This window comes from Saimiri boliviensis, chromosome 6 (genome assembly GCF_048565385.1).
Source record: "Saimiri boliviensis isolate mSaiBol1 chromosome 6, mSaiBol1.pri, whole genome shotgun sequence".
NCBI lineage: Eukaryota > Metazoa > Chordata > Mammalia > Primates > Cebidae > Saimiri > Saimiri boliviensis.
Genome location: NC_133454.1, coordinates 86,250,549 through 86,277,501, shown reverse-complemented (window position 1 = coordinate 86,277,501; position 26,953 = coordinate 86,250,549). Strand labels below are relative to the sequence as shown.

Here is a 26,953-nt window from a genome sequence, read left to right as displayed (position 1 = left end):
ATTTGATAAGTCAGAAAACTTATTTTTAGAAATATATACAATTTGTTGATTAATAAAAATAACAGGTAATTTCAATAACGTGCCAAATACAATGAAATATTATCATATGGAATTATCAAATATTGAAAAGAATGCTTCTGCTGGCATACTTAATAAACATTAATTTTAAGTATATATGCAATAGATTTTTTTTCAAATTTTTTAATTTTTATTTTACTTTAGTTTTGAGATACACGTGCTGAATGTGCAGGTTTGTTACATAGTTTGCAGCACCTATCAGCCTGTCATCTGGGTTTTAAGCTCAGCATGCATTAGGTATTTGTCCTAATGCTCTCCTTCCCCTATGCAATAGATTTTTAATTAATATTTATTAAATCATAAAAGTAACAAGATAAATCCTTAGTTAACAAACTTTGAATTGTTTGTTTTACACATACTAGGCACTTGGTAACTATTTAAGTGTGAATAAAATTGTGGAAAACAAGCAAAAAGTCTCCAATATGATTGTAATGTTAAAAAAATATGCACACAAAAGAAATCCTGTATTTAGAAATTTAAAAAATACTATGGTATTTCAAAGAAGATTTTTAAGTAACAAAATTTAAAATTAGAGAATTTAGTCAAATTCAGTTTTAAACACAATGCTAAGAAATGATAAAACAAAATTGCTGAGGTAAATGATCAAATTTTTAAAGACTAGCAGTAAATTATTGTTTTATTGTTTCATATTTATTGGTGGGAAGTTTTACAGCATTATTTTTGTGTTCCTTGTTTGTCTTTTATTAGGTATTGGAAAGGATCTATACTGATTTACCAAATTTTTTCTAGGCTGGCTAAAATGTATAATGAATGAAATGGTGGTCATCTCTGTGAATGGCCAACCTCAGATTTGGGAAGAGGCAAGTGGGTCTATAAACAGAGAAAGGCACGTATGAAGGAATGCGCGTGCTTTAACATTACTTGATGGTGAAAAGATAACATAGCATCTCAGAAGGATGTTATCATGAGGGCTACTTTGAACTTTAGTGACAAAAGTTTATTTCTGTGGTTATTATCCTATAACCCTTCCTTATATTTTTCCTTTCTGTGTTTTGTTGTGATAATCATTCTTACTTGTGTAATTATTTAGATCGCTTTTAGTTAGAAAAAATTTCAAAATTCTATGTATCATTGTAAGAGAAACATTCAGGTAAGTGATAGAAATTTCACTCTTCATCTGGATGTTTCAGAGTGTTAGTTTTGGCTGCCTTAAGCAATAAAACAATGATTACCTTAAAAAAAATATATTTTTCAGATAGCACTTTAAAAATATTAGGTCTGATATTGTTAAAAATATAGCTGACGTGTTTTTTGGTAAATTGGTAGGAGTTTACAATGTGATGGTTTCAATCACATTATTTATGGTGTTTTCATTTCCTTGTATTTTGCCATTAATATTCTATTTATGGTAAAGTGGAATATATAGACTGAATAGTGACAACTCCTATGTTGTAGAATTTTTGATTAAAAATCATGGAATTAGTTCCTGACTGCATATGTGTTGTGTGTCCTAGTTTTGTAGTCACTGGATTTGTTTAATTCCTACCCTGGTTTAGTTTCTGCCAGTTACATTAAACTTCATGTGTATATATTTTCCATTTAAGATAAAATGAACTGCCAGGATTATGTATGGTAAAACCAAGAGCCCTCTGAGTTAAGGCTCTCGGGACATTGTACAAGTCTAATGTTCTTGTATGAGGTTGGCTCACCCCACTGCAACTAAGAAATGAGATGATTTGAGGGCTATTACATACTTAAGGTTTTCATAGTGGATTAGAATAGCATTACTTAGCACAGGTGTTTCTATAATTGGGATTCCCTGGGAAAATTCAGCACTGTTCTCAATAACATTCAGCTTTCCACATAAATGGAAGAGCTATCCAACTTTAATTTGATAGGCTAGCATGAAACAGGGAGTGGGGTCTGGCTTGGGGGCCTGTTGCTTGCTTTCTTGGAGAAGACATTTCTTGTTGTCCATTAGCACTGGGTTGCTGTGGCTATATTTTTAAATTTTAATTTATTCCATTATTTATATATTTATTGCTGACCAAAATACTGAATGGCTCAGGCGAAGTCAGCCAGGGCTGATTTACACTCATATAAAACAAAATAGTTCCCTAGTGTCCCTTTTTCTTGAGATAAATAGAATTCTTCTCAATTTATAAAGTATAAACAATGTCTATGCATCCAAGTAGCAGGGACATGACTGAGGAACCCTTGGGGCACCGTTCACTGAGAAGGACCTTCAGTGTGGCCTTACAGATGTCCCCAAGCCTTACAGGCAGTGACCAGGAGTAACAAAGAACAACCACAATAAGTTATTTCAGGATTTAGTTAGGAGGTTCTTAAGCCTGGCATTCTTTTAGTGCAAGGCGTGAACATAGGAAGAACGGTGAGCGAAAAAGGCTTCCATAGTGTTAGAATGGGAAGATAGAAAAGTATTGATATAATTAATAACAATCATTATCATTTTACCTAATCCATTGCTAGACACTCAGAAGGACTGATTTCCTGAAAAATGGGCGACTATAGAGCTGGGAAATGCTTAGCTCTCGCAGCAGGCGGCGGGGCTGCCTGAACGTCCTTCTCGTGCACGCAATTCAGATCTCGGAGACCTCCATTTGTGACCCTGGGTCTGGCCGCGTCCCTGAGTCCCTTTGTCTGTCTCCTGTCCCGAAGGTGGAGAGGAAGCGGGAGATGAGTCCCCGGGAGTACGGAGTCAGCTCTGAGCCGAGGTTACTGCAGAAGAGAGCTCGGTCTTTGGCCAGGACCGGAGCAGTTGGTGTGCCTCTTTGAAGCTGCCCCCACCCTCTGCCACTGGGAGTTAGTGTTTGGAGTTTCGGAGCCACAGCCCGTCTTGGTGCTTACAGACGCTTTGGCCCGGAGCTTTGTACTTTGCTGGGAGAGTTCGCCTTCGCCGGATTCCGGACTCCTGGTTTCATCTAGTTGGAAGTTTTAGCTCTCACTCTTCTCAGCCCGAGTCTCTGAGTGCAGACGGCGCCTAGCTGGGCACGCTCGCCCACAGGGCGCCCTCCGTCTGCTTCTCTTTCAAGCGGTCCCGGGAGGTCTCCAAGGCTGCTGGGCCGGTGTCAGCTGGGTTTGCCTCTCGGCCCCTAGCTGGGCGCAGTCTTCCCCTCGACCTCCAGGTGGCGACTGAGGCACGTCAACAAAGCGCGGCCAAGCCTGACCGCCGGCACCCTCGCGGTTCATCCACGGAACAGTCTAGTTTCCCCGATGCTCTCGAAAGCGGGCTGAACTGACTGTAAAGGGACTTCCGTTTAGATGAGTTCGGTAGAATTTCAGAATACGCGCGCGCGCGTCTCTCTCTCTCTCTGTGTGTGTCTCTGTGTGAGTATGCGTGTGCTTGTGTGTCCTCGCGCGCTCGTGGAGGCAGCGGGAAGTGGCGATGGGGTGGAAACCCTTGGCCGAACCCGTTTGGGACGCCGCAAGCCTCTCCTGCATCACCTGAGCCCTCAGGCCGAGCGACACAGAGGGCTGGGGCTTCGGAATCATTCTGCTCCCCGAGATGTCTCAGAGTGCGCGACTAGCAAGACAGAGAGGCTCTGGTCCCTGCCGCCAGCGGTAGATTTGCTAATCTCGTTTTAGTGACACCCATAATTTATGAGTGGAGAGACCTGAAACATAAAGCCCGTAGCCGTGCTTGTGCCCTTCTCCAGAGTGCATGCCGGCTGATCTGAGTGGCAGGAGTAGTTGGGGGTGGGGAAGAGAGAAACAGACAGCGAAAGAATAAACGTGCGGCAGTCACACAATCTTACCTCCGGGAGGAAAGGACACGGTTCCTAGAACTGAGATTTCCATAGCCCGTCTGCATCCCAGCTGTTTTTCCCGTAGGCGCTTTCCTGCCTAACAACGCCTTCTGACTAACTTGGACTAGGCTTGAGCTTCCCCCCTCCTTTTTTCCTCCTTTTTTTTTTCTTTCCAGACATTCCCTAAACTCAACCCAGGGCAAATCCAGAAGTCGGTACAGTACAGAGCTTCCATTCAGTCGTGGGGGGAAAATCCCGTTTACAGTTTCTCTTAGGCAGATGGAAGAAGTAGATGGTTACAGGACTTTGGCAGAGTGCGTGGGGATGGCATGGGGTGTTGGTGTCAGGGAAGCGCGATTTCTCTTAGGTTTTGGTGCTGCAGGTAAGGTTCCCAGCTTCCAGCTGCCCTTGTGCAGAGCTGCAGTGGCGGTGAGAGTGGAGGGTGATCCACCTCTGATTAGAGGGGAATGGAGGAGGGTGACGTGGGGGAGAAATGGACCCTGTACAGGCTTCACAGACACACATTGTCATAGTTCGTGTCTGTGCCGTCTACGCTGCCTTTGGGGGCTTTTTGAACAAGGTAGTAAACGTCAGGCTTTCTCTTCCCTTCTTCATCGCCATCCCCCTCGCCCCCCACCCACTTCAATGTGTTTAAAAAGAAGTGAATACTCTTCTAAAATAAGTTAAAATTCTTTCTTTGACTTTCCATTTGAGATGCCAAAAGGATTAGATAAATGAAACTTTATTTACGGAGGAGTTTATCCAGAGACTCAGCGACATCTCTGGTCTTTGGCCTTATTCTAATTTTATGGTGGTAATTACCCTTCGTTTCTTTAAGTGCAATAGATTTATTGCCTTAGAGACTATGCACAGTTTGATTGAATTATTCATTTTTTTTTCTTTGGTGTAGACTGCATCTGGGGACTCTGATGTGACGTGTAGATTTTTTTTTTTTTTCCCCAGGAACAAAGGGAATGTGGAAATGAAAGAGAGAGGGAGAGAGAGGCTGGCAGATGTAATGAGACGCGGTGAAGGTGTACGCAGACTGGCACTCCCACTCCTCCCTTCTGCTCTCACTGCAGCCCTGGGTAACTCGCAGGCTAACACAAACAGCTTTTCTCCCGCAGCCTGCCCTCTGTCACTGTAAGTACATCAGCCTTCTCTTATCAGCATGCAGATTCCAGCCACGCACTCCCTTAGCCTGGCTTTGCACCTTAGACAGCAGAAGCGCATTTAAAAATTAACTTTCCTAAGCTAGGAAAGGCATGTCTGTGAAACTAATTTTTGATTTATCTTTCTTTTTCTTTGGAAAAAAGTTCATGCATTTTTACCACTTTTTCCCCACCTCCTTTGTGGCGGTGCTCTGCCGCTACTGTCGATACCGCTGTGATCTTCCTAACAGAATGACACGCAGATTCAAATGAAATTTAATGTTATTCTCTATCCATTTAAAGTCGAGGGACGATGCCTTGTCCTTTTGCAAAAAGACGTCTTAAAGAACTCAGGACATTATTCAGTTTGCTTTTTGCTTTTGTGGCTGAAACACGAGTTCCGACCTCTTTGAGGCAGAGTCCCAAGGGCACTATTATTTGGGAGTTCAGGTTATTTGGTTACTTCAAACTTAAATGAAGTGCGATGGGCAGCTGGAGTGTTGGTATGTTTGTTATCCCCGTTTAAGGAAACCAATTGCTAAAACTTCTCCGTACTGTACTTAAAGTTTTAAACTTCTTCCCGTCTGGCTTTTACACTCTCTCATTTATTCTTCGTTTCAGTAAAAGTTCTCGGTGTTTGGGAGTGATTGACATTTATGCTTGTCCAATTCATACAGTAGCAATGAAGTCCTTCCTGAAAGAAGTTAGCGATATGAAATCACGTAGGTCTGAATTGTCCGCCCGGATGGTGTAAGGAGTCTTTCAAAGCGGGAATTCGAGGTTTTAATAGCCGTTATGATTTTTGCGTGGGTGTTTTAAATATTAACTTATCGAGCAGAATTAATTACGTTGTACTTCCCAAGTTCAGGGGGACCTCTCTCCAGGGACCGTGCGCGCCTTTCCTTTTGCGAGTTCGCGCCTCTTCTCTGTAGGTGCGAGGCCAAAGTTAGCAAAGCCGAATTGCCTTTGCTGGTTGCGGTGCGCAGGGACATTCAGACAGCACAGAGGCAGCGACTGCTGCGGGCAGGTAAGTCAGCCTCACCGGCTCGCCCCTCCATCCTGCCCAGGTTCCCCCCATCTCAGCTCCTGGGATCCCTTCGTCGCGCGGGGCTCTAACAAGGGATGTGAGCTTATGAGTGCCTGGATCTGGCTACGGTGTGCCTGGGTGCCCTCTGCGCCTCCGGGTACTTCTCCGAGCCCGCAGGCCGGTTTGGACCAGGTAGGTGGAGAGCCCAGCACTTTAGCGGGCTGCTGCGCTTTCCGCCTCTCCCAGTGCTTGGTAGAGCCAGCGCCCGAGGCTTTAGAGGAAACCCTTATCTCGCACCCCCGCCCCCAGGGCCACGTGTCACTCCTTGCACAGCCTGAAGTGCGGCATCGAGACCCCAAACTTTAGTTTCCTTTCTTTAGGGATCAATATTGTTGGTTGTTCCGGGTTCCGCCTTATCAATTTACTTTGCTATCAGTTTATCAGATAAAATCTAAAAAGGATTTCTGCCGCTCCTTTTCGGAAGGTTCATCGGCCGCGTATTAGGGCCTTGGAGGCCAGAGATCTTGATAATGTCTCCTTCTTTTCCTTCTTTCTTGCCTCCGGCCAGCGGCCTGCGTCTGGTCGGCAGGGCCAGTCTTGCCCACCAGAACCCCAAGTGCTCTGTGATTTAAAAAGACGCGCTGGTATTTGGAAAGCCAAACTTGTCGCAGCAAATTGGAGGACCCAGTCGCACTCCAGCCTTTCGGTCCCTGATGTTTCACCTCTCTAGGTGGCTCTTCCCTGAGGACTTAGTCTTTGAGACTTAATCTACACCCCTCTTCTCTCTGCAGGCATTTAGGACAGGTCCTTCAATATAGACCTCTTTAGGCTTTGGAGAGGTTTTTTTTGGCCCTTGTGGTTGAGTTCCAGGACAGACAGTTGAGGAGTGTGGGGCTCTGTTCCAGGCCCAACCACTCTTGTACACACACAGAGGAGATCTGACTCCTGTTTGGGCTAGAAACACCAGTCTGAGCTTGCCCCTTGGGCCTTAGAGGTCAAAGGGCCAGTAGGCAGTTCTGGGAGCCCTGGCCTTTAAGAGCTGCCCATCGAGGTGCCAGGGCTTACCTCTCGGCCTCCAGGCTCTGGTGCCTAAAGACAGACTTTTCCAGTCCTGAAAGTCACTGTGGGTGGTGGAGAAACAAGATTTCTCGCTGGGGACTAACTCGCCTCCCAAAAATCATCAAGGCAGTTTAACTCACAGCCCCCAAGCTTTGTATTTCCTCCTGGGCTAGGAGCATATGACTGTTCCTTCTGCCCCACTGATCCTAGGTGCTCATCTTCACTCTTATCTCTGTCTTTTTCTTATCTGGAGTTTATATGAAACCATCCTGGAGAATACTTTGAAAAGGCAGTATATGATCGACAGCTCAGCTTGTTCCATCTTCTGTGTTTGCATCCTGTCTCCGTTTTCTTCAAAGTTAATGTAACAGGAATGAGACTTTCTCCCCTTTATCTTTGATCACTTCATCTGTGGGAGTTCTTCCTCCTGTTGGAAACTTTAATTGCTGTGCAACTTTCTGATTTCTCTAGTCACCATTCCTGACTCTTCTCTTCTGGTCCATATGTCCTTTCATAAGTATCTTTCAATGAAGTATCTTAAAGAGGCCATCTCATATCAGTTTCTATACAGTAAGGCTCTCTCCTTCACAAATCTCTGTGGGTTATGCTGGTGCTTCAGCACCTCTTTCCCAGCTTTTATCTTGATGTAGTTTTGACTTGCCACTGACCTCAGTTTCTTAAATCTAGTCTATTTCTTTGGGTCAGGTTTAAGATAGGCCAACCTCACCTTGTGCACACTGCCTCTAGTTAGTCCTGGGCCGCTATCAAAGCTAGTTTTCCCATCTATCGTTTATATTCTGCATCTCTGCTATGTGAGACCATGATTATTCCCTGACCTGGTCCTCCAGGTTTTTTTTTTTTTTTTTTTTTTTTTTTTTTTTTTTTTTTTTTTTTTTTCACTGAGACAGTTTCAGGTGTCTACTTCTTTATGACATTCTGTAGCCTTCAAATCTGTCTACCCTACACATGAATCAAAGGGGATCTTTTTTTGGGGGGGTCTTTTATTAACATAATTTTCTACACATGACAGGAATTTATATATGTCATCCTGGGTGACTGAAACTGTTTTCATCTTCAACAATCTTTAATCCACCCATTTTGAAATTGTTTCTCCAAATCTTTTCCTCTACAAAGTTGAGATAATATACATATATCACCCACTCAATCCCGTACAATGCAGACTTATCCATATAACAATTGTGGAACTATTCTATTTATTGTTGTGAAAGTATAATAACTTTTCTTTGGTGGTTTGTACATGTCCTGTTATTTATAATAATTTGAACCTATAAACTACATAATCCATATGGCCCCCAAGAACACTGCCACCTATATATGTTAGGAATCTCCTGTGTGAATTGCTTTTACTTTTTTTCTTTCAATGCCTCCTCCTCCATCGTTTAAAATGTTTCTCTTCCCCCATTTGCTGAGATCCTACTAACTGGTGTGTTTTCATCGCTGCTTCCTTCCTCTCTTTCTTTTCTCTCTTTTGACTGCCTCTCTTTTTCATTTTCCTTAATCCTTCTTATTGTTCAACCTAATATCCACCCTTCTTGTCTTCTCCCTGATCTGCCTGTTCCCCTTCTCTGTCTCACAACTGACTTTTGTGGTCCAGTTCTATCTCTTAGAACTTAACATTCAGCCCATACCTCCTTCTGTCACCTAACTTTTCCAAAGCACAAGCTACCATTCCTACGTTTTCCTTTACCATTTGACTTCCTCACTTTCTCCAGTTTGCTTCTGTTTTTTTCCCCACCCCCGGTTGTCTACCTTTTCCCGGCTACAGTTTGCCTTTTCGTGACTCCTCCTCCCAGCAGCCCGAGCCCCAATAGCGCTCTTTTGGTCCTTTTCCCCTCAGGCTGCCTCTCCCCCACCTAGTGCTTGTCCCCATTCTCCTCTGACCCCGACTCTCTCTCTTTATTGTCTCCTTCCAGTTATCTCCTAATAGTTGCTTCACCGTCTCTTTTCAGGCGCTTTCTCCAATTCCAACCTCTGGTCTCGCTGGTCTCTCTGCCCTCCTCTCTCATTGCGGCTCTCTCTTGCCTTTGCCTCCCGCTCTCCCCTCCTTCTTCCCCCGGCCCGCCCTCCTCCCTCCCAGCTTCTCTGCCTGGCTCGCTGCCTCCCTCGCCTCTTGTCTCGTCTTGCCTGTGTTGTCTGGGAGGGGAGCCCTGCCTCCTCTCCCTCGCTCAGATCAATGCCCTGGCCACTCACTTTCTGATGTTGCACGACGGGAAATGCTTTGAATACTTACGACATGGCCGCTCACACTGATTGCCAAGATTGACAGCACTAACCATCGCCTTCACTTGTTCCAGGGTGAAGCCCCTAGTCACCCCGCTCTGCCCGCACCTCCTGGCACCCCGGCGGCAAACTTCTGCCGCTCTGCGCTGCCCCCACCCGGGGCGGGACACCCCCGCAGACTTGAGTTAACGGGCCGAGCCGGCCGCGCCGCTGGGGGGTTCTGTTCCCTTGCTCCCCGGGCTGTGCCAATTGACCTAGCACCGACTCCCCTTCCTTTTAATTTTTTTTATTTGTATCTTTCCCTTTTTCTTTAATGCCATTTACTCCCGCGGCGCAGCGCACAAGGAACCCTCCCGTGCGGTACCATCCTGGAGCCCGCCCAGGTAACCGGGACGGAGCGAGCGATTTCGAGAGCTTGGGAGGCAGAGCCAGGGCTAGCGGCCCGCTGTGAGCTACCTGTTGGGGCGCCGGAGGGGGCAGGGGGCCGGAGCCCAGTGCCGGGCCGCCGTCCCTCGGAGCCTTCCGCTCCTGCCCTTCCGGGCACTCCAGGGTTAGTTTCTGTGAGCTGGGACCGAGGGGCTGGGGCAGGACAGGCGGAGGGACGACAGCCGAGTGAGCAGAGCCCTGAGAGGGCTCGGGTGGCCGGGAGCCGCCGGCTGCCCGGCCGGGGCGGGTTTGCGTACTTGCCTGGGGAGGGGAAAGGAGGAGGAGGAGCGGGAGGAGGGCGCTCTGAGGGGCCGACGCGGAGGGGGAGTGGAGGGAGAGAAAGGGGCCCGGGCGCCCGCCGCTCGCAGGCGGACGCGCGGATCCCAAGGATGCGTCCCCCTCTCGGAGAGTTGCGCCTTGTTCCGGAGCCGGTGACAGATCTGCGTGGCGGGCTTCTGGTTTTCTCCCCTCCACCTCCCTGCTAAAAAATTCACTCTGAGAAAACATACGTAGCCGTAGATAACTGTGCGTAGGACACTAAGGCAAAAGGGCAAGGGCAGGGACACAACGCAACCTTTGACAACAGAAGGCTGTTATCGCCATCCTAAGTATTCGTCCGGAAATCTGTCTGCCCTCTCGGCCCACCTCACTCCTCCACCTCCGCCTCCCCGCATAGATATTCTAATCTATATAATTGGGAATGTTGTGAAAAAGAAGTCAGGTGGCTTAGAGAATGAATTTGTAAGTCTCCGTGAAGTTTGAGGTAGGTATTTCATTGAAGTTCGCGCAAGTGTGTGATAGAGAAGCTTGTGTGGCTGCGGGTGTAGTCATCCCCCCTCGTTCTGTAAGCAAATGCGTGTCCGCTTTGAAGGTTCAGATGGGACCGCTGGGCGGTAATGCCCCCTGTGTCCACAAGAGGGCAACATCCTGAGGGCTTTGTGAGCGCCGTATCTCTGGTTATCGCTGCAGGCTTGGGTTTAGAGAAAGTTATACTGAAACTTCTAAAAAAACTGATATCACATCTTATTTCGCGATACTAAAAAAAGAAAGATACATTAAAAAAAGAAAAAAAAAGGGAAGTGAAGAGAGAAGAGAGTAAGAAAGAGAAAGGCAGGCGGCCAGCCTACCGGGGGAGAGCCCTAGTCACACCGAGACTAGGGGGAGGGCTGTTTTAATTGTGGGTTTGGCCGACTGACGACTGGAGTGCCCTCCTCGGCTGTCTTAGTTGTAGCCGGAGGTCATGTAAATCGACCTTAAAAGAATGCATAAGCCATAAATTAAAATAAACCCTCATCCAAGGGCTGATCCATAAGTAGACAATATCCAACCTGGACAAAACGGGCTTCCCTTGCGAGCCGACCTAAACCGCATCCCCCAAAGAATACAGACTAAATGCAAAGTAAGTTTCGAAGCAAATATTTTGTTTTCTTGAAAAGTGTTGGGTTGATTCGCTGTGTGACTGCGACGCCACAGTGTTCGGAGCGCTTCCGCGTCAGCCAGGCTCTGGGTGCGGGAGGTCGGGAGGACCCGCTGAGCTGCTGGGCTTCTTAACGCTACCCCCACCCCACCCCCATTTGGGTTTGGAAACTGGCTGTTTGTGGGTTTGACGCTGGCCGAGGGCGGGCGGGAGTCGAGGATCTCCGCCGCTCTCTCGCCGGGATGAAGTTTACTCGGAGGAGTTCATAAAGAAAACCCGGGTCGCTAGAAAACGCGTGCGCTCCCTCCTCCCACCCTCACCCCACTGCCGCTCCGCGGCAACTTTCCCCGGACGCTGCACGAGTTGCCTCCGGCTCCCTCCGCTTTTCTCCCTTTCTTCCCCTCCCCCCGTTTTTGGACAGCACTTTTTAATGGTCTTTTCAGGAATAAACACACCAAATTCCAAGCCCATCCAAAATCCAAGTGCTAACTAAACTGTGGTCTTCTTTACCCTGGCTGCGAGGGCAGTGGTGCCTGACCTGGCAGGAGCAGGGGCGAGGGGTAGCGCAGTCCCACCGGGCGCGGACTTCGCCACGGAGTCCGCTGGCCGAGAGCACCGTCTCCGGCACGTTTCTTCCCCGCCCCGCGTCCCTGAGCCCAGCCGGCGCCCTCCGTCCTGCTCGGCGTCCTGCCCGGGCCCCGCCGCCCGCTGTTCCCCTGTAGCCCCAGACGAGGTCCGCTGCTCCCGGGCTCGGGCGAGGGCAGGGGGCGGTGCTGCCACCCGCTCCGGGGCCCAGCCCGAGCCCGGTCGCTCCCGCGGGAGCTGCTTTTTTCCTTCTCCCTTAAAGGGCCGGACAGAGAAGGGAAAGGGGTTGTGCAAAGGCTGCTGGGGTTGTGTGTTCGGACGCCTGGAGGAGCAGCCCGGGGCTGCTGAGAACAGATTAGCTCTGTGCCCGGCTGCTTCCCGGGCGCTCCACCGAGCTTTAAGATAAAAAGAAGTGGTGTGTTCGGAGCAGATAAAAGGTGGCTGTCGCCAGCGTGTTTTGAGTTTTATTTACGCTGTCTTAGGCTGACCAAGTTTGAAAACCTTGTTTTGTGTGAATCGCCAGATATTGAATGCGGTCTCTATTTGGGAACTAAAAATAAGTGTTCGACTTAAGTGACGGGGCTGGGTTGTTAGCGAGACGGGCTATCCTGGGCTGCTTTTGTGTGTGAGACCCTGCGAGGGCCGCGCTTGAAGTTTAGGGTTCGAGGTTGCCCGAAGCCGTCTTTGCGGCAAACTGGGCTGGGCTCCGGACCTCCCGCTGCACTGTCAATGGGCGCTCGGATGACGTCCGCGTCCCGGGGCGCCGGTGCCCGCCGCGTACTCCTGCTGCCGGGCTTTGGCCCTGGCTGGGCGGCCAAGCCAGCAACCTGGGGGAGTAGACATGAGAGAGGGCCCCTCCACTCCCGCCTACCAGAGTCTTCTGTCTCCTGCCCTTTCTAGTCACATGCCCAGGTTTTTCCCCGGGTCCCGAGGAGAACGGACACCCAGCCCCGCCCAGTCTATTTCTAGGAGGTGGGTTTGGTGAATAAAAAAGATTAAGTGGTCGCGTCTGCGAGCTGGTTCTTGGCGAGGGGGGACAGGACGGACACCTGGCAAGGCCTGCCCTGCCTGTCCCCCCGACCCTGGCCATCCTTCCCGCCCACGGCTGGCCTCCCTAGGCCACATTCTTACGCTAAGTGCGAGAGGCTGTGGGAAAAGCAATCCTGAACCGGCCAAGGGCCGGCGAAGCTGATCCTGCAATGGCATTTTGTTTTGAACAGTTACTGGGGTTGACGTTTCCTCATAAGGTAAGGTGTCACTGGACAGTCGGCTGCCCAAATGCCACATGTATAATTAGCCTGCGCACTCAGCACCTCGTCCCCGAGGCCCGCAGGCACGGGCTTGGCCGACCCGGTCAGCTCAGCTCCGTTCTGGGTTCCAGGATTCCCGAGTGAGGGCCGAACCGGCTAGGGCAGCCTCGGGAGGCCGTGATTGAGAAGAATGTGACAATGTAGCCTTGTCTTGGATTTTTTTCTCTTTTCTTCTCTTCCTATTTTATCTTCTTGTTTTTCGGCTGTTGAGAAACTATTGGTAAGAGGGGTACTGAACAACAGCGCAGAGTGCAGACTGAATGGGGAAAGGAGATGCAGAGAAAATCTGGCAACATACCTATTCTTCACACCCCACCCTTGGGAAAGGGCTGCTAGTGCCCCTGTGTCTCACCAACCCAGTAAGACCACCCCAGGCTCGGCATTGTATGTCCTAGCTTGGGTAGGGACTTCAGGCTTCTAGGTTGGACTGTTCACCTGTCTCTGCGCTCCCTTCAGCCCCCACTCCCAAAGGTTTCTCAGAAAGTTAGTATCTGCGCTCTGATTGCAGCTTCTGGTTTCCCCCTCCAGGCCTAGCCGCTTGGGGCTGCTAGTGATCACTGTGGGAAAGCCTGGACAGATCTGCTGTCTTTCCCTGTCTCACTCTTGTTCTGCCTGGGGTTCTTAGGAGCAGTGCCTTGTTCTCTCTGCCCAGCTTGTTGCTTGAGCTTCCTACCTAGCTTCCCAGATCCCAGGTCTCAGGTTTGCTTTAGCTTGCACTCTCTGGCAGAGACCAGATTTCTGCAGCCGTGAACATGATTTTCCCTCTGTCACCCTGTGCAGTTAACCTGGAATTCAACACTCAGCATTAGGCATTTGCATCAGTCTTCCTCCTCCTCTTGTTTCTAGACCACTTACATATGCGTTAAACCTACTAGAGGATTCTTTTTTATTTCAAAACAAAGAAACAAGCAAACATCCTAAACCTTTCACAAGCTTAGTGGGACAGGGTTAGCTTTTCTTTCTTTTTTCTTTCTGAGACGGAGTCTCACTCTGTCGCCCAGGCTGGAGTGCAGTGGCACAATCTCCGCTCACTGCAACCTCCGCCTCCCGGGTTCAAGCGATTCTTCTGCCTCAGCCTCCCGAGTAGCCGAGATAACAGGCACACGCCACCACGCCCAGCTAATTTTTGTATTTTTGTAGAGACAGAGTTTCACCATGTCTTGAACTCCTGACCTCAGGTGATCCACCCACTTCGGCCTCTCAAAGTGCCGGGATTACAGGTGTGAGCCACTGAGCCAGGCCCAGGGTTAGCTTTTCTATGGTAGCAAGAGTGCACATTTCTTGGTGGGAAATAGGGACACAGTTTATTAAGTTGCATTTGCTTCTTATTGAACTGATGAAATATTTCATTTTCTTATAATAAGAGAAAAGTTATGACTGATTTATGTATCTTCTGTGCAGTTTTGAAAGTATCTTCTTGAATACACATATGTGAACACATGGGCAGTAGGCCAAATGACATGTAAATTTTTTTCCTCCTACATTCTTGAAAACCCCGTAAGTCCAGATAAATTGTTCCTATTCTTAAAAAAATTTAAAAAAGCGAACAACCAAAAAAAAAAAAATCTTTCAAACTCTGAAAGCATTATTAGGTCTAGTTTAAGATCAAAGATACTAAGTAACTAGGATCCAGATATCAAGTACCAGGGCATTAATTCCAAAGACATACTGACAGTCTCTGTTGCTCTTCTCATGTACTTCCAACACCTCCCTTCTCTTCTCTTTTCCACCATATTCCTTCAGTTACAGTGGCAAAACTAGATAGCTTTTTGTTTATTGTTTATTCTGTTTATTGTTGCTTTTGTTTGTTGTTTTGGAAGTTATGAGAAGGAACTTTCTCTTACTATATATGTATTTCTTAAAATGTACAAAAAATTGAATTCTTTATTATGGAGCATGATATAAAGTCCTATAATATTTTGTGTCACTACAATACAACATTATATTACAAAGACAAATATAAAAATGTTAATAAAACAATATCAAGTATTATACCTTAAACCGATACTATAATGGATTTGGTAACTGAATGCCTAGAAGAAATGAAATTAAGTAGGCATATTATATTGTCTGTTGGGCACTTTTTCAATAGTAGCAGAAAACAACAGATATTTTTCATTTTAGGGAAAAAGCATATATGTACGATATGTTAACATAACTGGCAAATCTTTCTTTTATAATGATTTAAAATATATTACTGTAAAAACATAAATGATAAATGTTGGTGGCATTATTGAGATTTTATGTTTGTTTCTATTTGATCTCTTTTAGGAATTATTTAGTTATTGGTCACTGATGAATTTGCTGCACATATCTATCTTATATTGAAGATATTAGTGACTTTTAAATAACTTTTTTTCAATTAGTACAATAGGTACTGGAGTAAATGAGTTTTCTTTTGAACACGATAATATACTTTGGCTTTAACCCCTACTTTTAATATTTTCTATGCTTTTCTGTTTTGTTTGGTTATGTATCTCTTTCCATATTTGAAATTCTCTCTCTTGTTAGTGAGAGAATTCATATGTACATATATTTTTCACTATTTACAAGCAACAGTCTATGAAATTACAGAATAGAAAACCAAAAATTTTGTTTTATCTAAGAGCTATTTGTTTTAATATAGTTTAGGGATGCCTATATATCAATTGATGTTTTTGAAGTCAAGTGAAACATTCCATCAAGCTAATGTGTCTGAGAATACCATATCAGGCACAGACAGGTACTAGAAATGATAAAACACAGATAACTTACAGCAAGACAATTTGCAGATGGGATGTATTATCTGCTGCCATGAGGTTAGATAGGCCATATTACCATTAAAAAATTAATCGAGTTATATAGGTATATAAGATTTAATGAGAACAGATTTTATTATAAAAACCTGCTAAAAATGAACAAACATTCACTGCTGTCTAGAGGAAGCAGTGGACTATTGTTGGGTTTGGATTGCTTCTTAAGAAATATGCCTCTCTATTATTTTTTTCTAATAAGGAAAAATAAGGTATTAAAACATTTTCATCCTGACTGTATTCATTCTGACTGTACATTTTCTATTGATTATGCCCTGAATCTCAACATTCAAGTAAAAATCCTAGTGCTCCTATATACTGTAGGAAAAGCAATTTTTATTAATGTAAGCTCATTTTAAATATGTAGCATATCCTTTTGGCCTGAAGTTCTTCAACTGTGATCCAAAAACTTATTGTTTTGGTGAGTGTTGTATCAGAAACTCTCATCATCCTTTCATTATATATTCAATATTTATTCACAGGAAAGTGTTTTTATTTTCCTTGTTCTGTGGAAAAGGGTAAAAGCTTTTCAGTTAATTATTTTGTTTAGACATTTAAACAAACTGGAAATAGTTCAAAATTTGCATTATGGTTTTTGATAGAGCTTTTCAAATTTTAAGTATTCGTAGTAATAGTTTGGATAGAAATATCAATTGAAGAATGTGGGTGGAAGGTGTAAATGGAATATCATTTAAATCTACTGCAGACTCTTTCAGCTCCAAAAAAGAGTGCTGGTCTGTCTTTCCTCAAATCTGTGGTAGTCTTAAAAAAGGGAACATGAAACCCTAAAACCTCAGAGAAGCAGTATCGATTCAGTTCCTAACTGCAAATCCTTCATATCTTTGCTCAAAATATCCAACTTTACACCAATATTAGCCATTCTTTTTATAGTGATACCATGCTTAGTAAAAAACTTCTAAGCACTGAGGTCAGGTGTTGAGATTGGATTCTAGTTTATTTTTTATGAATCAGATAAAGATTTCTGTGCATGAGACCATATGTGAAGATGAGAGAACAAGAACATTTCCATATCAAAGGCAATATATCTGAAGCTGCATGGTAATTAAAATGCAGTGGTTTGGACTCTGTGCACTAGCACTTAAGCAGAGCATTGCTGGGACCTTGTGCATCATGCAGGCGGTTGCCTCTTGCATACTTCTTGAAATACACTTATAATTTTGTACAAACATTTATGCCAGTCCACACTTTTCTGTGGATAATTTGTATTTCATCCAAACCATTCAAAGTAGAAGTTATTTTTTGAGCTACCCCCTCATTATGGCTTTTGTGCATCAACTATTTTTATTCTTCTTGTTTGTATTTCTTTTTACCAGAATGATGGCTTGTTTATATTCAGAATCTCTTCTTGCTCCTCTAAGACCCCTAATATATCACTCATATTTTATTATTCACTAAAAAAACTTTCATTTTTAGGAAAGATGTGAGTTATTTTCTGAGGTTAATTGTAGATGCTGTAATCTATTATAAACTAATAAACCACATTAAAAATCAACTGCCTACTTATTTCTACTTTATAATGCTAATATATTTAGTAATCCTCACAAATTTGCACAATACATGTATTAGAAAAAAATCCTTTTTAAGATGCTTAAAGAAAAATTCTGAAATGTTTCTTTTCATCTAAATGGCATGAAAATGTGTAGTGGCATTCTCTTTCATGATACTTCAAGTGAACAACAATCAATTGAAACTATAGAAATCTTTGTATTTATCTAAAGAGTTATCTCTTTCTATTTATAGGGAGATGTTTGATTTTGTTTGTAAAGAACTGAATTAATATTTTAGCCTGCAATTATTTGGAGATAAAATAGTGAAATACAAAATCTAACAATTGGTAGTCGCATGTTGTATACATTTTAGAAATTTTTACATCTTTGGTGACCAACTTCAGTTTGCTGCTCTGTATTTTCTATTTCTGTATTTGCTCTCTTTCTATGAACACTTCGTTGTTGTGCATGTGGTGAGGAATTCATTGATGTATTTTATTTACTAAGCTCCCATGGTCTATAAAACCTTCTAAAGATTTCTCTGGATTGAAGCACCATGTATTGAAGAAACCTAATGTGATATTATTAAATCATTTAAGAGTTTTGTGTGTTTTAACTATTTTAAATCAAATTACTTAAGCATATTGATTTGATGCTCTTCAATGATGATACATATAAATAGGCATAATAAATATAAGATAAATTCAAAGTGCACTGTATGATGTACATTTAAGAGTGTATACAAACATTCTATGTTCTCTCGGTTCTCTCTTGATCTCTTTCTTCTCAGAAAAATCTCCCATGATAACCTTTGAAATCATCTGTTATCCTTGCTACCTTCAATAATTTGTTGTTTCTAGTCATTTTAAAAACAGATGAATTGTCTATCTTTAATATGTCTATTCAAATGTAAAAAAGCAGAAGGGACTTTATGCTGTTTGTGATTTTGACTTCACCGAGCACAATTTCTTTGCTTTTTGAAAAGTAGCTCTTTAAAATTAGACAAAGAAAATTAAAGATGCTTCACTTTCCAAGGCTGCACAAGCCCAATATGCAGAAAAAGGGAAATGCAACAGATTTTTTTTTTTAAGAGCATACTCGTTCTCAGGCATAGTTGCAAATGCTACATATTATAGTTTACAAATAGGTCATTTACTAATGTGAACACTTACTAAGTTCTAGACACCCTGAAGAGCATTTTTGAAGCCATGGATCTTTGCTTCTTAAAGATTTTCTCTTCTTCTGAAGATTTTCATATTTGGTAGGTGGGGAAACTTAGCTGTGATTGTCTTGATGCTAACCAGGTTATTTATAGAACTGAGTAAGAATGCCCCCAGCTGAGAGAGAGTAGTTAATTGTTTTTTCTTGGGAACGAATATAGAGGGTCAGGAATATTTTTATTTTCTCAGAAATAATTTTCAATTCTGTTCATGGGCACTGAACTGTCTGTGTATGAGAAGTCAGCTCTTCTCCCAATATATTCACGGTATAATCCTTAAGCCTCAGTTTCCTTATCTATAAAATGGGAATAATAATAATATCTACATCGTAGTGTTGTTGTGAGGATTACATGAAATAAATGATTGTAAAGCACTAAGCTGAGGGATTGGTATAAAATAAACATTTAATACATGTTATCTGTTACGGTTGAAGTGGTGGTTCTACACTTAAAATTATCTGGATCTGGCTTCCCATTCCAGCTTTACTACATAATTGCTATATAATCTTTGGGAAGTTACATAACTTGCTTCTTTTCATGTTATATAAAATAAAAATAGCAATATAGATTCTTAACTTTCTTTCCTTGAAAGGAGAATTAATCTATGGTCTGGAAGACCTGGGATAGAGTAGTGACTAAATGCAGAATTTACATGTTCAACTTCTCAAATTTGATAAAACTACAATTCTAAGGCCTAGAAGAGATTTTGAAAGGTAATTTCATTTGTCATTGTCATATGATATTGATCACTCTTTCTCCATTCTAATCAGTTAAGAATTTCTCTTTATTTTGAAAGCCTGCCAAGAGGAGACTTTATAATCTTTGGTTATATGTATCAATGATTGACACCAGGAATTTCTTTGTGTCAGATATACAGATATCCGTCTGTTTTCTCTTGCTTTCATTTTAACAAAAAATGAAAGCAGACAGTTTTCTTCATTTGAATGATGGACCTATATGTGTGAAGACCAAAATTAAACTTCCAATTTTGATTTTTTTGAATATTTCCTTTTGCTTTATTTTCTAAACTAGTTGTGTGACCTTGGAAAAGTAATGTAAACTTTCCAAATCTCAATTTTCTGATTTTAAACATAGTGATGGTGATATAATTTATTCCATGGGTTGTTAGAAAGATTAAGTTTGAAGATGCTGTATATATACGTAAGTGGGTAGAACAGTTCTGGACAACTGTGTTAGGGTAAAGTGACAATAGTTATATGATCAGTACAAGAACTATGGCATGAGAAAGGCTCTTAATTCTCTTATATTTGTAGAACTCCTAAGCCTTTAAAGTGCTTTCATATTCATTGCCTCATTCAGTAAAAGGTATGTGAAGTAGATAAACTTACCCACTTTCTACTTACTACTTACTAACTTTCTACTTGATACGAATCAATTTTTCAGTTGGGTTTTGCTTCAGGATATTGCTTACTCCAGACAAAGCTTGTATGTTATAAATTAGAACTGGCTTTTTTGACACTCTTGTTTTCTAATTTCTTTGATGTAAGGTCAGTGCTCGTTTATTGTATTTTCAAACTTACTTCCAGAGCCAAATTATTGCTGCATTTCCCATACACCAATGTAAAAGAATAATACCATGCGATCAGAAGCATTAAGCATCAGTTCTATATGTTTTTGATTAATACAAATTACAAAATTACTTAACTATTATAAGTGTGGCAAGTTTGATAGAAAACAGTCTTTCAAAATATGGAGGTCATGAGGGAGAATTAATAAAAGAATCTTTGATGGTGAAAAGGCTGAGAAGCACTTGCTTATATAATTTTAAGGATGAAAATGCATGGTACTAGTGAAGAGGTATGCATACAGGTGATTCTATACAGTGCTAATTACTATACTGGTGTTATGTATAAGAGCAGAAGTACCTGTGTCAGGGAAATCTTCTAACAGAAGATGGCCTTTGATCTGTGATTTAAAGGATGATGAGGCATTGGCTTTAGGTAACATCCTAAAGAACACTGAACATGGGGGAACATTTGATAGTATAACTAGCTTTTCTGTAGATCTGACACTGAAATGTCTCGTACATGTTTTTTTGTGATTCCTAGAAAGGCCGTGTCTGTCATGAATGTGATATGGACATAACCCAGCAGCTTAGCCACTTCACTTCTCTTTTTTAGATCAGTTTTGTGGTCAGGAACATTCTGAATGCATTTTAAGGGACAGAGGAATCTTTCAAATTGTTACTTTCCTTCAAATATGTCAACTAAGTATGAAAATTGCAGTAAGTGGCTTATTAATATATGAACTGATGATCAGGGCTGTGAGTTAATAAAATCTTATATCTTACACTGTAATACACTTTTAGAAAATGGACAAGCATGATCTTAGAGAAAGAGCTGTGTCTGAAAGCTTTTAGATCTAGTTGTTATTTCTGTTTCCCTTATGTGTTGCTGATCTTTAGGTGCCTCATATTTATAATGAAGTTTTTCCAATTGTAAAGTTGGCATCTATCATAGCTTCTTTTTTATTGAGGGATAATATGAAAATAAATTAATCCTCAGAGTGATGATTTGAGGTTTTTAGAAGAAATACAAATTTTGATTATACAATGCTGTTCATGAAACAGCGGTAGTGGCAGCAGCAGCAGTAGCAGCGGTAAACCCTCTCTACTCCTGAAAACTTTCCAATAGGGATGATAAATCCACTTATTAGTTTTTTGTTTTTTTTAAGCTTTCTGTTTGTTAGTGTTTTTAAGAGATGGGGTCTTGCTCTGTTGCCCACGCTGGATCACAGTGGTACAATCATGGCTCACTGCAGCCACTCCTGGCCTCAAGCAATCCTTCTGCCTCAGTTTCCTGAGTAACTGGGACTGCAGAAGTCCACCACCAGGCCTGGCTAATGTTTTTTTTTTTTTTTGGTACAGGTGCGATCTCACTCTGTTGCCCACACTGTTTTTGAACTTCTGGCCATCATGCCCACCTAATTTTGTAATCTGGAAACTCATGTTTTCTAGTAACTTTTGAATGCCTTTTCTCTGAGCCAGCAGGCCTTCTTAGATATTTTTAGTTTGGATGCTCTCTGGTGTTTAATTTGTTTCTCCAAGGTAAACACAGTTACTGAGTTTTGCAGCTTTTATGACTGTGACATAATCACTTTCTGAAAAGAGATTGGTGGTCACATAGGTTAGAAAAGCTATGGCCCTGGTGTACAATGGCTTTAACGTATTTTCCTCACCACTGCTTTGGCCGCCTGGAGACTTGCATTGTTGGTAATGCTGTGAAAAAAAATGTTGAAACCTCTACATTAAAAAGAAAGATTCTGAAAGTCAGTAAAGGAGGGGGAAAAAGTGGTGAAAGTTATAGAAAACAGTTTAAAAACATCCTCTTGGTCTTATTAAATTAGTTATGATGCTAAAAGCATCATATTTAAGTAACATCTTCCTTTAAGATTTTTCAGTTAAGTTCTTTAATTAAAGAAGCAAAAACAAAAGAAAAAGAAAATAAAAATTGAAATAATATAGCAGCTGAACAAAGTTTAAATAACTTGGAACACAGCATATTAATCAACGGAGTCTCAGAAACATTTTTTACCCTTGACTCTGGAGACCTATATACATACGGAAGGAAAATTTTACTGTTTTAAAATTTCTTAGCTGTACTCCCTTCCCACTACAACGATGCACAACGAAAGTAGATATATTGAGGTTTAAAAGAGGATTTTAATTTTGGAACCCTTAAAGGCATTTGAAGGGAAATTGTCAGCTTTTCTGATACCAGATTCTTTAAATGTTTACAGATAACAGTAAGTCCAGAGAATGCGTCCATTTGTGTAGGTTTGTGTAATTTTACAGCTATGCTAATGTAGGCACATGTACACTGAATACTATTGACTTCTGTGTTCTAAATTGTGTGGCATTTTGTAACAGGTTTATTTTCTATGAGATACATATATATTATTTGAGATATATATATATACACACATAAACAACCTGTGTTGGGTAGGACTAGTGAACTTAGAGACTCATATTCTTACATAGGGCATGACAGGGAAAGGATGTGAAACAGCTTAACTTAATTATGACACCTTGGGCTGTTTTCCAAAGGATTCATAATTAGCTGTGTCTAAGTTGTGAAGTTTTGTGTTTGATTTCTTTTTTATATCTACATGGAAAGCTCATCAGTGTTATCAGGAGCCATGTAAATAGAGTGTATAAAAATATACCCCTTTATATTGTACATGAACTTTTTTCTTTTTAAATTCTGAATTTATTTATATAAAACAATACTGTTTTAGGTATTAAGAGCTTGGGCTTTTGAATCAGCACACTCGGGATCAAATTTTGTTCTACCATTTACAATTTATTTATCCTCTCTGAATCTATTTCCTTAAGTGTTAAATGAGAATATTAATGCCTTCTTCCTAGGATATTGTGAGAGTTGAGAAGATGATGTGTATAAAACACTTAGTACCTTGTTTGGTTCGTAATAAGTGCTTGGTTGTTATTTTTCTATGAAAGTCTGATTACAGTACAAAAATATCACTTTATGCCCTTTGCATTCATTTTCATCTTAAAAGAGAATGGTATAATTAAATACTTGGGAAGAAACTTCTAACGTATATGGTAAGCATTCTGATTTTTTTTTTTCTAAAGGTGGATTTTGATTTGTTTAACTTTCTTCCCATCCTTTAAGTAAGCAGGGATACTTACTCATTATAAAGGTGATCAAGGCCAAAGATACAGTCTAGAAATCATGGTTTTGGTGTCTTTACTTTTACACTGTGTTAAAAGCTGATCATCTTTATCTGTGACACTCAAAATCCATCCCTGTTTATAGAAAGTATTTCATTACTCATTTGTCATGGATCACCCTGAGTAAAGAAGGATGTTGGGAAGATGATGGGCACTCCCCTATTTTTATAACTGTCTGCTCTTTGCCACTTGTTCTTATCAGCCCTATTTAATGTGCTATTAAACTTATCCTTTGAAAATTTAATTTTATCATATTTTTCATTTTGGGTATTCAAATGATTTTTTTCAAATTGGTGAGGTAATCTTTATAGACAGATATAGGAATATCTATCTATATGTGCTTTAAGCTTATCTTTTATTTCTTTAACCTATTTATTTGCTTGCTGATAACTCTAGCATCTATAATTTCACTACCGAGAGCCATAGCTGGTCTCTGCTTTTTCTTAAGATTCTTGCTCAAGGCACCTTATTTTCTCTTATGCTTTGCTGTTTTGTTTTGTTTTTATTTCAATGAGCTGATCATGTTCCTCGGAATATTATTTGCAGGGATTCTCTGAGGCCTAGAATGAAGGGGAACTCTTGTAGAGAGGATTTCCATTAGCCTTGCCACATTCTTCTGCATTTTCTTCGCACTAGTTTCACGTCTTTGGGTTGTTACTCTTCTTTTTTGATTCGTACATATGCTGGTTTCTGCAATTTAAATGCCAATAAAATAGGACATTTGTATCAACGTTCTTTACATTTTATGAGGTTATGCTTATATAGATACTACCTTTGCTTATTTAACAAGTTTATATCTGAGACAATTTAAAAGACAGAAATAAGATTTTATTAAATTTAATAAGGGAGGTATTAAATTATATGGTCATTCTAACTTGTCCCAAAAGAGGTCTCTATTTAATATATGTATTTAAGCAGTATATATATTGCTAGTGCATCTTAAAAGTAAATATCTTTGATAATTAACAAAATGCTTGTTTCAGTGTTATCACATAGTAACCTATAGCTGGTATCTTCCCTGCTTGATTGGTGTGGATGTAGGAAACATTTTCAGTACCTGAGGTCAAAGGGGCATAACTTAGTATATTCATGGAGAGAAAATAGAGTTCTTAGGTATCCTAGATAGCCTAAGTGAAGCAGGATAATATTGTTGGTATGGGTGAGTCTGGAAGAATTCCTCTGGCAAGACAATTTTAAGATTTGTTTGGAAGAACTTCCGACAGAATAGTGGTTGCCACATTTTGGATAGAGCACACCCTTAGGAAAATGCTCACGAGCCGTAATAACATGTACATATGTATCTCAAAATTTAAACATGTGCTATTTTACTAATACATGCTATAAACCTGTTCGTAGGTAGTGAATAAAAGAAAGCTATATAGATTCTATATAGATGAAATAATATTTTAAAACAAATTGTTGTCCCCCAAATCCTATAATCAAATATACTTTGCTATTTTAAAAAGTCTCAGTGTAATACTGCTGGATGGCGATTTAAAGATCTGATTTTAAGTTCATTTTACTTTGGTACATGGCTTTAATGCTGCCACAGCTGAAAATGGTATTTCAGAAAGAAAAATAAATGCAAATGGGAGAAGAAAGTCATTGACTGCATAAATTGATTACATACAAATATATGTAAAGAATTTCGTTAAAATTCGGATAGTAGCCTCTGTCTTCCCTGACACTGTTTTTGCCAGTGACATTGAAGGTATAGCATTTTTATATTTTTTAACACATGTACTCAAAACCCATTGAAACTTTTTGGAACATCACTAAATAGGTTAGAATATTCTGTTACCAATTTTTAAATCGAAAATAGATGAAAATTTTAATAGGTGATAGCATAGAATTTTTGGTAACAAATATCACACTATGATGGAGTCATTTCCAAACATGTTTTCAAAATATTCTTTCATAACATAAATCCATTTGGAAAAGCATTTACTGTCTCATTTGATAAAATATCATCTTTGTCTTGAAGAACAGATTAAGTTAGTTTGTTTGCTTCTATGTTTATATATACCTAATTACCTTTCTGAAGTCTATCTATCTGTCCGTCCATTTATCCAGTCTCTGTGTTTGGTAACATAAACTCATAGCTTCTTTTCATCACATAAATGTTTAGCACATTTGGCGCATTAGTTTTTTTTTTTTTTTTTTTTAAACCTTATTCTCAGGTTTGGGAAACTGCTATAAGATAAGCAATGGAACTGCTGGATGGTGCAAACAATTCTCATGTTTATGCCCTTTCTCACTTCAAAGCATTGTGAAGATTTTACTATGGTTTATAGGCCTCTTTAAAATTAATTTTTGTGTCTACATAGGTGTATCTATTTATATGGTACATGGATATTTTGATATAGGCATACATTGCATAATAATCTTAACAGGGTAAATGAGGTATCTATCACCTCAATAATTTTTTCTTTCTTTGTATTACAAACAGTCCAATTATACTTTAGTTATTTAAAAATGTATGATTAATTATTGTTGACTGTATCACCCTGTTGTGCTATCAAATACTTGATCTATCTATATTTTTGTACCATTAACCATATCCACTTGCCCACCTCCCTGACTACCCTTCCCAGCCTCTGGTAACAATCATTCTACTCTTTGTCTCCACAAGTTCAGTTGTTTTAATGTTTTTAGCTCCTACATGTAAGTGGTAACATATGAAGTTTGTCTTTTGTGCCTGGCTTGTTTCAGTGAATATTATGACCTCCAGTTCCATTCGTGTTGTTGCAAATGACAGGATTTCATTCTTTTTTTGGCTAAATAGTACTCCTTGTGTATGTGTACCACATTTTCTTTATTCATTTATCTTATAAGCCTGTTTTTAAAAGTAATTCCATTATCATGTAGCACTTGGCTTCAATATTTGCTACAACTGCTTGATTGTGAAAAATGTAGTTAGTGAAGTCCCATGGTATTATGGTACTATCTCTGTAATCTTATCCCTTTGTTCCTTTAGTTCAGTATACAAATGTATAGAAAGAATTTTGTTAAATTCTTAGTTTCCCTTAAAAATTTCTTTTTCTTAAAAAAAAAAAAAGGAATTTGTTGAGATAGAATCTTTCCTGGTACATATTTAAGTGGCTCACTAAAAATTAGCCCTTTGCCTATCAAACATAAAGTGAGGCATGTTGAGAAATATGTACATTCATTCCTCTGAAAAGCAAGCATCCTGTGTGACATTTCTTTTTGCAGATTTTCAGCCAAGTTTTCTATGTGTCTTTCAACATTTGGGCACTACCTACTATACAACCCCAGAAGACATAATTCACATTGCATTATAGGTTAAATGGTGACTCCAGAGTTGTGCATTACGCAGTGCTGATTTTTAGTTAAGGGAATGTATTTAAGGTTGTTGTTATATTATTTTTTTGTGAATTATTTTAACTTTTTTTGATAGCAGCAGAAAGAACAAATACTCTTCTGATAGCATGTAACTTTTTATCTTCTATAAAAGAACCTAAGAAGACGTTTCAAAACATTTAAGTTTGGTGAAATTTTGCAAAATACTGTTTGAGCATTGAGTATGATTTTAAACATTGTTGGAAAAATCGCAGCAATATACATTTATATTGATGTACTTAGTTTTTAAATGTCTTGCTGAGTGTAAAGTGTTCATATTACTTAATATCTGAAAATAAAATAGGGTAAAATATACTGTAAATGATACTAGATATAAA

General features: G+C 40.8%; 1 protein-coding gene across 11 annotated transcripts in view; it reads left to right on the top strand.

Moving 5' to 3' along the window:
• SOX6 (SRY-box transcription factor 6) overlaps nucleotides 1-26,953 on the top strand; it is a 785,339-nt gene that overhangs the window by 115,687 nt on the left and 642,699 nt on the right. For 4 of the 11 annotated variants that reach the window (XM_074401168.1, XM_074401146.1, XM_074401154.1 and 1 more), the window contains exon 1: nucleotides 10,094-11,109. The gene's annotated coding sequence lies outside the window, so the exon portion shown is untranslated. Of the gene's footprint in view, nucleotides 1-3,770; nucleotides 4,189-4,769; nucleotides 4,950-9,191; nucleotides 9,668-10,093; nucleotides 11,110-11,918; nucleotides 12,960-26,953 lie in introns of those variants that run through there. The other 7 variants (XM_074401148.1, XM_074401147.1, XM_074401149.1 and 4 more) reach the window with 4 other exon arrangements.